Below are 12304 nucleotides of genomic sequence, written 5' to 3'. Positions count from 1 at the left end.
CCTGGCATGGCATCATTCTGTGACTGTGCTCACTGCAACCTTTGGGCTGTCAATGGCCAGTTATTTTGTCCATGGGTGCGTCCACGTCCTGATGCAGGAGAATAGTGGTGTTAATGATGAAGCTGAGTTGTATACTGCATACATTCTTTGACAATAAATGTACCTTGAACCTTAATGCAGTCAGGTACAGTTGGTAAGGACAACATTGGTGCTGACAGTCCTAGTTTCCAAACGCTGTCACCCTCGTCCTAGCCCTTACCACGATGGTCAATGGCCACTCTCCCACATCCCGTAGGAGAACCACCATCTTACAACCTCTGCAGTCAGCTCTCAGGCCTACACCAGCCATGAACGGTCACGGCAACTGGCCAATGGAGAGGTCTGCTGTGCAATCACTTTCCACAAGGTTCCCTGTCCTGCTGCAATTGTGACAGGTGATCTACCATCCCAGAGGTGAAGCAGCAGGGGAATGAATCACCTGGATTTTCAGAGTTGGAAATCACGTCTGCGGTGCCGACACCACCTTCCTGTCGTCTGGCAAACGGCCGCTGCAGATGCCTGCTCATCCCCATCTGGGCCCAGGAGATGGTTCATCCTCGGCACCTCCCTCCAGTGGAAGAGAACACCAAGTATGATGAGGCAAGGGGCAGGGCAAAACCCAGCCTTGATGCAGAACAATGCTCCAGCAGGGATGTAATTAAAGATCTCGGTCACTCACCCATTTCCCTCCACCACCTCCGAAAGGTTCTGAGTGTCAGGTGTAGAGCCTGAACCAACAGCTGACAGGACAGGTTTCTTCTTCCACCCCAGTCCCAGACAGCCAGTTGGCCTGGATGTCCCGCACTGATCTTGAGTGCTGGGCCAACTCCTACTTTACCAGAGAAGTGCAGGCATCGAGGAAGCTGCTGAGGGAGCGCCAGCCCAAGGCCACAATGTCCAGAGGGTTCCATGGGTCCAGGTCAAGAGGGATTGGTTCTTCAGAAGGAAGAGGGGTGTTGTTTAGGTCTGATGTGGAACGAGGAGTGAGGGGTCAGGTTCCAGGATTGGACCAAGTCCACGGGCACAGCTTAGTTCGAGACTCCTTCAAAGTGTCCTCCGATTCCAAGTGACTCTGTATGTGTTTTTAGAGGAAGGAGAGGGGAAAGGGTAGAAATGGAAAAGGGAGAAGGGAGAAGGGACAAGGGAATGAGATCTTCTGTATTAAACAATAACGTCTGAGGGACTGGTGGGCTTGTGAGAAGTCTGCACCCTGTCCCATCCTCAACAAGCCCCTCACCACCAATCTACCTCCCCCATGCACCCTCGCTCCCCATAACCAATTCCCCCCACCCTCAAACTATCCCATGGTCACTGTGACCCCTGCTTCCTCCCTCCCCACCCCCATGTCCCTCACCCTACCCGCTCCAGCCTCAGCCCACCCTACTCCTTCCGACCTGCCCCAACCCCATCCCTCCTCCCTCTTCACCTCAGGAGTGATCATTCCCTGGTCCTCTCTCCCCAGCATCTGCAGATTATTTTGTGTCTCCGACACCGAGCACCATCTCTGCCGAGTGCTTCGACCCCGGCCCCGGCAACAGGCAAAGCCGAGGATTTGGGGCCTTCCCCTCTGCAGAGTCTCGATCACACAGTAGCAGCGGTAGCGAAGCAGGCAGTTCAGAAGTTTCTCCAGATGTTCCTCCGTGCTTCTCACGGCTGTCTCTATGAAATCAGGATTGTGCACATTATCCAACTTCGCAAATACACTATCAATTTGGAGCGGCCGTGCACGCTGCGTCGCGCCGCCATCTTCTCCTCCCCTCCATTTACCTTGGGTAACCAATAGCCCTCTTTTTTTCTGAGCTCCATGTACCTATCCAGGAGTCTTTTCAAAGACCCTATCGTATGCGCCTCCACCACCATCGCCGGCAGCCCATTCCACGCACTCACCAATCACTGCGTAAAGAACTTGCCCTGGCATCTCCCCTATACCTACTTCAAAACACCTTAAAACTGTGCCCACTTGTGATAGCCATTTCAGCACTGGGAAAAAGCCTCTGACAATCCACATGATAATGAATGTCTGTCATCTTGTACACCTCCATCAGGTCACCTCTCATCCTCTGTCACGCTAAGGAGAAAAGGCCAAGTTCACTCAAATTATTCTCGTAAGGCATGCTACCTGATCCAGGCAACATCTTTGTAAATCTCTGCACCCTTTCTATAGTATCACATCCTTCCTGCAGTAAGGTGACCAGAACTGAGCACAGTACTCCAAGTGGGGTCTGACCAGGGTCCAATACAGCTGTAATATTACCTCCCGACTTCGAAACTCAGTCCCACGGTTGATGAAGGTCAATGCATCGTATTAGCAAAATGAACCACATCACATTTATCTGGGATGAACTCCATTTGCCACTTTTCAGCCCAGTCTTGTATTCTACCAACGTCCCCCTGTAACCTCTGACAGCCCTCCAACACAACCAACTTTGTATCCTTCACTAACCCATCCCTCCAGTTCCTCATCCAAGTCATTTATCAAAATCACAAAGGGATCCCAGGACAGATCCCTGAGGCACACCACTGGTCACTGACCTCCATGCAGAATGTAACTCGTCTACAACCACTCTTTGCCTTCTGTCGGCAAGCCAATTCTAGATCCACAAAACAGGGTCCCTTTGGATCCCATGCATCCTTACTTTCTCAATGAGCCTTGCATGGGGTACCTTATCAAATGCCTTGCTGAAATCCATATAAGCTACATCTACTACTCTACCTTCATCAATATATTTGGTCACATACTCAGAAAATTCAATCAGGCTCGTAAGGCACAACCTGCCTTTGACAAAGCCATGCTGACTATTGCGAATCATATTATGCCTATCCAAGTGTTCATAAATCTTGCCTCTTAGGATATTTTCCACCAACTTACCAACCACTGAAGCAAGGCTGACTGGTGTATAATTTCTTGGACTATCTCTACTCCCTTTCTTCAATAAGGGAACAACATCTGCAACCCTCCAATCCTCCAGAATCTCCCCCGTCCCCATTGATAATGTAAAGATCATTGCTAGAGGCTCAGTAACCTCCCCCTTCGCCTTCCACAGTAGCCTGGGGTACATCTCGTCCGATCCCAGAGACTTATCCAACTTGATGCTTTCCAAAAGCTCCAGCACATCCTCTTTCTTAATGTCTATATGCTCAAGCTTTTCAATCCGCTGTAAGTCAACCCGACAATCGCCAGGATCCTTTTCCTTAGTGAATACTGAAACAGAATATTCATAAAGTACCTGAGCTATCTCCTGTTTCCTGCACACTTTTCCACTGTCACACTTCATTACTCCTATTCTCTTATGTCTTATCCTCCTGCTCTTCACAGACTTGTAGAATGCCTTGGGGCTATCTTAAATCCTGCTCGCCAAGGCCTTCTCGTGGCCCCTACTGCCTCTCCTAATTTCATGGCTTTTGCTTCCCCTTTATGCAAAGGCACCACATTTACTTTCTTAATTTGAAGTAATTGCTCAGCTAGAAGGTCTGGCACCTTGTTCCCTTCAACCTCAACAAGGGCTGGGACCCATATGAAATGTATACACAACCCTGCAGCTTCAACAGATGTTGTCCAATCTCAATGTAACACCCTAATAGAGGTTTCACTGTTGATGTAATGGTATTTCTGTAGGAGCAGTGTTTGGATTATGGTTGGATTTGGAGATAATAGGTGCTTTGGAATGAGAGCCATCCAATCCGGGGAGCGGGTTGTTTTTCAGTGTGCCTGACATCGGTGTGATCTGGGGTCTTGCTTCGGAGGGACATGAAGAGAGAAGACACTGGAGAGAACTGGTTGCAGGATTCAACCCGGGGGAGGACTATCATTCGATGGAGTAAGGTGCAGAGGTTTATTGAGTATCGGTGAATATAACTTTCAGAAGAGCTGAGCTCCAACTTGTGCACATTTGACTGTTTCATTATAATGGGCCTTTTTTGTCTTTTTCTTTCTTTTCTTTACTAACCCTTCAGTTCAGTTAACATTCATAAATATAATTCATATAATCGCATGCAGCACGCTGTTATTTCTTGGCACTGAGATGTACCAGGGGAGCAAAATACACAGTCTCCACACAAACCGAGGTTTGAGGTGGGAATACCGTCCCAATCTCTTGGATTTGGCAGGACCAGAGTGTGTATTCCCTGGACTAGCACAACCCAGGGAAACCAGGGGTTTTCATCAAGAACAACGTCTGACCTACAATTTAAAGTACATTTTTTAACGGATGTCAAAACAGATCAAATCAGAGCACGGAAGTACATAATCAGGATGTACTTCTCCGGCCCATTCCAAGATTAAAATGATAGCAACCACCTCAGCTGTGAATACAGATACTTTGTATGATAATCCTCTCTCAATAATCACCTGAACCTTTGGAACATAATCAGAGACACCTGAACGATCTGTCACTGGGTCTTTTGAATTAACTGTGATGTGTAAGAATCCACAATGTCTGCCTTGCATGTATTGCTGAATTCCCTGTACCACGGATGTACAATCAATTGTCATCTTGATCTTTTCTTGAAGGCTAAAGTCAACCACCTGCAAAGGGAAAAACCATGGAGTAGTGACAGAAAGGGGTACACCGGGACCATATTTCACACCAAAGAACCCAAGATTTTCTGCCCATTCATTTTCCATCCACCCAAAACAGAATACCTTGCGAATACAGTCATCGCAACATGACTGATGTTGGCAATCTTTTAGGACCAGCTTTATGTCCTCTTACATTAACCCAATAAACCATTGCTAACTGTAAGCTGTGTAGATGTAAAGGTACTTAATCCATTTCCACTAGTAATGCTGAAATTGGGGATGATTTAATAGCACCAAAAAATAATCTCAATGATTGAATTTGAACTTCATCTAACGGGCTTTAAGACCGCTGGTGAGGCTGACCCAGAAGCAATACATTCATAATCAAAGACAGGTTTGATTAAAGCAAAATACATTTAAGTGACCTCCCACTCGTACCCTCATCAGATCCAAATCAGCCACTTGAGCACATTAAAGACATTATTTACGCATCTGCAGATTTTTATTGACATGATCCTTCCAAATTATCCTTGTGTCCATCCACATACCGAGACACTTTATCACTGACTGGACCTCTGATTTAACATGTAAATTGAGATCAATTGTGGGGGCAATGTTCCTTTTAGAACACAAAATAAACAGCTCAAGTTTTCGCAATGGAAAATTTCAGTCCCCACTCATGTCCCCATTTCACTACTTCATTAATAGCTGCTTGCATTTCCCTAACTATATAATTTATATTCCTACCTCTTTCTCACAATGCACCATCATCACCATTTCACGCTGCTCTTTCCGAAGGCCCTGCTCGTTTGTTTAAATCTCGCGCTCACTCTCACGATATCTCAATCCCGCCGAAAGGCTCCTCTCATGCCCGATGACCTCCACAGAAACGGCTGCTCGGCTGCCCCGGGTTCCTGTCTCTGTTCGTCGGCACCTTGTCGGCCCGCCGCGCCCGACAGCTCAACGCCCCACCCCGGGCACCAGGTAGGGGCCTGATTCTGTTATTCGACACACATTTTCTTTCATTGTAAAGCCACGCCCGCTCGATCTCTGGCCACTCCTTCTCTGCGTGAAGGGGAAGCGGGGGGCAGCATTATCTGGGAGATAGCGGGGAGAGAGGACCAGGGAATGATCACTCCTGAGGTGAAGAGGGAGATGGGGAGAGAGGGGGGAATGGGGATGGGGGAGGTCGGAAGGAGTGAGGAGGGCTGAGCCTGGAGGGGGTAGGGAGAGGAGATGAGGAACATGGAGATGGGGTTCAAATTCAGGGACACTCCAGAGTTCAGGCGAGGGGTGACAGAAATTCGCATGCCATCATTATTCACTGCTTGCTGGTGTTCTTGAGTGGAAGGAAATTAGATTGTTTGAGAGCAAATTTTCCAATTTCCCACACATGCAACGTGCTCCCAGTGTGCTGACGGATGATTCTGAAGGCAGTAACTGTGTGTGGTGTTCCAAGTGCATATGGAAATGGGAATTAAAACTATGTAGAGGTGTAAGAAGCTACAATGGCTGCCTTGCACGTATTGCTGAGTTGCCTCTACCATGGATGTACAATCAGTTGTCATCTTGATCTTTTCTTGAAGGCTAAGGTCAACCACTGGCAACCACCATGGGTCCAGGTCAAGAGAACCACCATCTTGCACCCTCTGCAGTCAGCTCTCAAGCTTGCACCAGCCCTGAATGGTCATGGCAACTGGCCACTGGAGAGGTCTGCTTTGCAATCTCTTTCCACAAGGTTCCCTGTCCTGCTACAATTGTGACAGATGGTCTACCATCCCAGAGGTGAAGCAGCAGGGGAATGAATCACCTGGATTTTCGGGGGCAGAAATCACATCTGCGGTGCCGACACCACCCTCCTGTCGTCTGGCAAACAGCCGCCGCAGATGCCTGCTCATCCCCATCTGGACCCAGGACATCGTTCATCCTCTGCACCTTCCTCCAGTGGAACGGAATGCCAGATATGATGTGGCAAGGGGGAGGGCAAAACCCAGGCCTGATGGAGAAGAATGCTCCAGCAGGGATGTAATTAAAGATCTCGGTCACTCACCCATTTCCCTCCACCACCCCCGAAAGGTTCTGAGTGTCAGGTGCAGAGCCTGAACCAACAGCTGACAGGACAGGTTTCTTCTTCCACCCCAGTCCCAGACAGCCAGTTGGTCTGGATGTCCCGCACTGATCTAGAGCGCTGGGCCAACTCCTACTTTACCAGAGAAGTGGAGGTATCAAGGAAGCTGCTGAGGGAGCGCCAGCCCAAGGCCACAATGTCCAGAGGGTCCCATGGGTCCAGGTCAAGAGGGATTGGTTCTTCAGAAGGAAGAGGGGTGTTGTTTAGGTCTGATGTGGAACGAGGAGTGAGGGGTCAGGTTCCAGGATTGGACCAAGTCCACGGGAACAGCTTAGTTCAAGACTCCTTCAAAGTGTCCTCCGATACTGAGTGACTCTGTATGTGTTTTTAGAGGAAGGAGAGAGGAAAGGGAGAAGGGAATGAGATCTTCTGTATTAAACAATAATGTCTGAGGGACTGGTGGGTTTGTGACATGTCTGTACCACCATCCCTCCACCCTGTCCCATCCTCAACGAGCCCCTCACCACCAATCCACCTCCCCCATGTACCCTCCCTCCCCATAACCAATTCCCCCACCCTCAAACTACCCCATCTTCACTGTGACCCCTGCTCCCTCCTCCCCACCCCCATGTCCCTCATTCCCCCACCCTACCCCATCCCCATGTCCCTCATCCCTCCCTGCCCCATCCCCTACCCCATCCCTCCTCCCTCTTCACCTCAGGAGTGATCATTCCCTGGTCCTCTCCCCCCGCTATCTCCCAGATAACGCTGCCCCCGGCTTCCCCTTCGCACAGAGAAGCAGCGGCCCGAGATCGAGGAGGCGTGGCTTTGCAATGAAAGAAAATGTGTGTCGAATAACAGAATCAGGCCCCTACCTGGTGCCCGGGGAGCGGTGTTGAGCTGTCGGGCGCGGCGGGCTGTCAAGGTGCCGACGGACGGAGACGGAGACGGGAACCCAGGGCAGCCGAGCAGCCGTTTCTGTGGAGGTCATCGGGCGCGAGAGGAGCCTTTCGGCGGGATTGAGATATCGCGAGAGTGAGCGCGAGATTTAAACAAACGAGCAGGGCCTTCGGAAAGAGCAGCGTGAAATGGTGATGATGGTGCATTGTGGGAGAGAGGTAGGAATATAAATTATATAGTTAGGGAAATGCAAGCAGCTATTAATGAAGTAGTGAAATGGAGACATGAGTGGGGACTGAAATTTTCCATTGCGAAAACTTGAGCTGTTTATTTTGTGTTCTGAAAGGAACATTGCCCCCACAATTGATCTCAATTTACATGTTAAATCAGGGGTCCAGTCAGTGATAAAGTGTCTCGGTATGTGGATGCACATAAGGATAATTTGGAAGTTCTTTGTCAATAACAATCTGCAGATGCGTAAATAATGTCTTTAATGTGCTCAAGTCGCTGATTTGGGTCTGATGAGGGTGCGAGTGGGAGGCCACTTAAATGTATTTTGCTTTAATCAAATCTGTCTTTGATTATGGATGTTTTGCTTCTGGGTCAGCCTCACCAGCGGTCTTAAAGCCCGTTAGATGAAGTTCAAATTCAATCATTGAGATTATGTTGTGGTGCTATTAAATCATCCCCAATTTCAGCATTACTAGTGGAAACGGATTAAGTACCTTTACATCTACACAGGTTACAGTTAGCGATGGTTTATTGGGTTAATGTAAGAGGACATAAAGTCGGTTCTAAAATATTGCCAACATCAGGAGTGTTGAGACTACTGTATTCGCAAGGTCTTCAGTTTTGGATGGATGGAAAATGAATGGGCAGAAAATCTTGGGTTCTTTGATGTGAAATATGGTCCCAGTGTACCCCTTTCTGTCACTACTCCAAAGTTGGTGGTGGTGTGGACAGTGTGGAGAGCTGTCAGAGGTTACAGGGGGACATTGGTAGAATGCAAAACTGGGCTGAAAAGTGGCAAATGGAGTTCAACCCAGATAAGTGTGATGTGGTTCATTTTGCTAAGTCAAATATGATGGCAGAGTGTAGTATGAATAGTAAGACACTTGGCAGTGTGGAGAATCAGAGGGATCTTGGGGTCCAAGTCCATAGGACACTCAAAGCTGCTGGGCAGGTTGAATCTGTGGTTAAGAAGGCATACGATGCATTGGCCTTCATCAACCGTGGGACTGAGTTTCGAAGTCGAGAGGTAATGTTACAGCTATATAGGACCCTGGTCAGACCCCACTTGGAGCACTGTGCTCAGTTCTGGTCACCTCACTGCAGGAAGGATGTGGAAACTATAGCAAGGGTGCAGAGGAGATTTACAAGGATGTTGCCTGGATTGGGGAGCATGCCTTACAAGGATAGTTTGAGTGAACTTGGCCTTTTCTCCTTGGAGTGACAGAGGATGAGAGGTGACCTGACAGAGGTGTACAAGATGACGAGAGACATTGATCATGTGGATAGTCAGAGGCTTTTTCCCAGGGCTGAAATGGCTATCATGATAGGGCACAGTTTTAAGGTGCTTGGAAGTAGGTACAGAGGATATGCCAGGGGGAAGTTCTTTACTCAGAGATTGGTGTGTGCATGGAATGGGCTGCTGGTGATGGGGGTGGAGGCGAATACGACAGGGTCTTTGAAGAGACTCCTGGACAGGTACATGGAGCTCAGAAAAACAGAGGACTATTGGTTACCCAAGGTAATTTCTAAAGTAAGTACATGTTCTGCTCAGCATTGTGGGCCAAAGGGCCTGGATTGTGTTGTTTCTCTGTTTCTAATTAAAAATTCCATTTGATCACTGTGGTAACAAAGTTGGGGTAAGGAAAAGGATGGCATTGGTATAAAAATCAGAGGATGGGGAGAGGTCAACTAGGAGATGGTTATAAAAGGAAGGAAGAAGTTATACTTCCACGTTTACATATTGGACGTAATCGGTTGGATAATTCCTTGTTCAGAATTACTGTGCATGATGCAGGCATTTGTAGGGAGTGCACTTGTCAACAAACAGTGCCGCATAGACTGTTTCAATGCAGTTCCTTTGAGGTGCAAAGGAAATGTCAATTGCTAAATTGAGATCTTTAGGACAGACACAGTTAATGTGGAAAGTTGGTTAGGATTTACTGCCACCGTAATGCATAGAAGTGAAGATCTGACTTTCTGAAAAGCAATAGACTTTTTGATAGTACTTGATTTTTATCTTGGAGGGGAATTGAAGTGCGTTAAACATGACTCGAAATAGAAGAAGAAACTTAACCGTGGTCTTCAAATATCGTGGTTTATCAGGTACTTGACAAAGGTCTTTCAAAAGAAGTCAAGTTTCAGCTGAGTGGTCATCGTATGCGTGGATAGGGTTAGAGTGGGGAGCTGGAGGCTTTGGCAAGAAGAGGTGGAGGCTAAGGTGAGTTTCTGGTGAATTGCTTTCATTCCTTGTCTGTTCGGCCTGGCCAGAGTAGTGAGAATGGATCCAGGGTCAGTGGTGTGTTCTTCATGCCAGATTTGGGAGTTCTGTGAGACCTCCAGTGCACTTTATAATTGCATCAGTGTAAAGTTCATCCAGCTGCACCTCCTTAGAGACCGTGTTGGGGAACTGGAGCTGCAACTGGATGACCTTCGGTTGATATGGGAGAATGAGGAGATGATAGATGAGAGGTTCAGAGAGGCAGTCACCCTTAAGTTGCAGGAGGCAGGTGAATGCCAAGAGACGGATCGAGAAGACAGACAGAACAGAGAATACCCGTGGCTGTTCCCCTCAATAACAGGTATATCACTTTGGATATTGCTGAAAATCTGTCTGAACCACCACCCCTGGCAGTGCATTCCACCACTTACCAGTCCTGTAAAACACTGGTCCCCAACCACTGCGCCACGGACCGGTATCGGGTGACGAGGAAACGATATGATTTGGTGATATGAGTCAGCTGCACCTTTCCTCATTCCCTGTCACACACTGTTGAACTTGAACACCCCCCTCCCCCCTTGTCAGCTGGTCTGCAAGAATATTGTCAATTTTTTTAAATTTCAAAATATACTTTATTCAAAAATAAAATTATATACATTAAACCATTCGATGACTCTGAATCCTTTACATACGTTTCCCTTATGGTCTCTAGATATCCATACTTTTGGCCACCCACATGGCACTCCGTTGGTTCACCTTCCCAAACCATTGTTGAGGGGTATACTCCCCGCCACTCGACCCCTCCCACTCCGGCGGGAGAAGAACCTTAAACTGTGGTCCTTCCCCACCGGGCCCTTGTGTTGGCTGCACCAAATTTCAGCACGTACTCCTGCAGCCGAGAATGTGCCAGTCGGCAGCATTCTCCCACGGACATCTCCATGTGCTGGTAGATCATCAAGTTTCGGGCTGACCAAAGAGCATCTTTCACCGAGTTGATGATCTGCCAGCAGCACCGGATGTTGGTCTCCGTGTGCGTCCCCGGGAACAGCCCGTAGATCAGAGAGTCCTCTGTTACACAGCTGCTGGGGATGAAACGTGACACCAGCCCGTCCATCTTCCTCCACACCATCTCTGTGAACTGACAGTGTGCAAAGAGGTGGGTCACAGACTCCTCCTCACTTCAGTCCTCCTGTGGGCAGTGGGGTGTGGAGGCAACGTTCCAGGTGTACAGGAGAGATCTGACGGGGAGAGCCCCTCTCACCGCCAGCCAGGCGAGGTCCTGGTGCCTGTTGGTGAGATCTGGTGATGAGGTATTTTGCCAGATGAACTGGACGGTCCGCTCGGGGAACCACCCCACTGTGTCCATCACGTCCTTCTCCTGCAGAGCCTGCAGGACATTACGTGCCGACCACTGCCTGATGGCCCTATGGTCAAAGGCATTCTCCTGGAAGAACTTTTCTATGAAGGACAGGTATGGCAGCAACGACCAGCTGACTGGGGCGTTGCGCGGGAGTGGGGCCAGACCCATCCTTTGTAGCCAGGGCGACAGGTAGAACCTGGGCACATAGTGGTACTTGGTGCCCATGTACCTGGGTTCTACACACAACCTGATGCAGCCACACACGAAGCTGGCCATCAGGGTGAGGGCGACATTGGGGACGTTCTTGCCCTCATTGTCCAGGGACTTGTGCATGATGGTCCGTCTGACCTGCTCTATCTTGGATCCCCAGACGAATCTGAAGACAGCTGGGGTGATTTCCGAGCTGTAGGAGCGGGGGACGGGCCACACCTGCGCCAAGTACAGCAGCCCTGAGAGCACCTCACACCTGATGACCAGGTTCTTGCCCGTTATCGACAGGGAGCGCCCTCTCCACAGTCCCAGTTTCTGTTTCACATTGGCAGTCCACTCCTGCCAGTTCTTGTTGCACGCCTCGGCCCCTCCGAACCAGATCCCCAACACCTTCACGTGGTCAGACCTGATGGTGAAGGGGACACTGGATCAGTTGGGCCAGTTGCCGAAGAGCATGGCTTCGCTCTTCGTGCGGTTGACCCTGGCCCCCGATGCTAGCTCAAACTGTTCGCAGATGCCAATCAACCTGCGAACTGACCTCGGATCAGAGCAGAAGACAGTGATGTTGTCCATGTACAGGGAGGTTTTCACTTAGGTCCCTCCACTGCCTAGCAGTGTCACCCCTCTTATGCCCTCATCCCTCCTGATGGCTTCCGCAAAGGGTTCTCTGCAGCAGACAAACAAGACAGGGGAGAGGGGACATCCCTGCCTGACTCCAGACCTTATGGGGAAGCTGTCTGTTTCCCACCCGTTGACCTG

At 49.1% G+C, this 12304-nt stretch overlaps 1 long non-coding RNA gene across 1 annotated transcript; it reads right to left on the bottom strand.

Moving 5' to 3' along the window:
• Window positions 1-720: 720 nt before the first annotated feature.
• On the bottom strand, window positions 721-5420 carry LOC140191595 (uncharacterized). Its single transcript, XR_011883850.1, has 4 exons — window positions 5306-5420; window positions 4388-4564; window positions 1466-1698; window positions 721-1111 (listed from the first exon to the last, which is right to left on the bottom strand). It is a non-coding gene; the product is annotated as an uncharacterized lncRNA (long non-coding RNA).
• Window positions 5421-12304: the final 6884 nt, after the last annotated feature.

Source organism: Mobula birostris, chromosome X (genome assembly GCF_030028105.1).
Source record: "Mobula birostris isolate sMobBir1 chromosome X, sMobBir1.hap1, whole genome shotgun sequence".
Classification (NCBI taxonomy): Eukaryota; Metazoa; Chordata; class Chondrichthyes; order Myliobatiformes; family Myliobatidae; genus Mobula; species Mobula birostris.
This window is presented reverse-complemented; position numbering and strand designations above follow the sequence as displayed.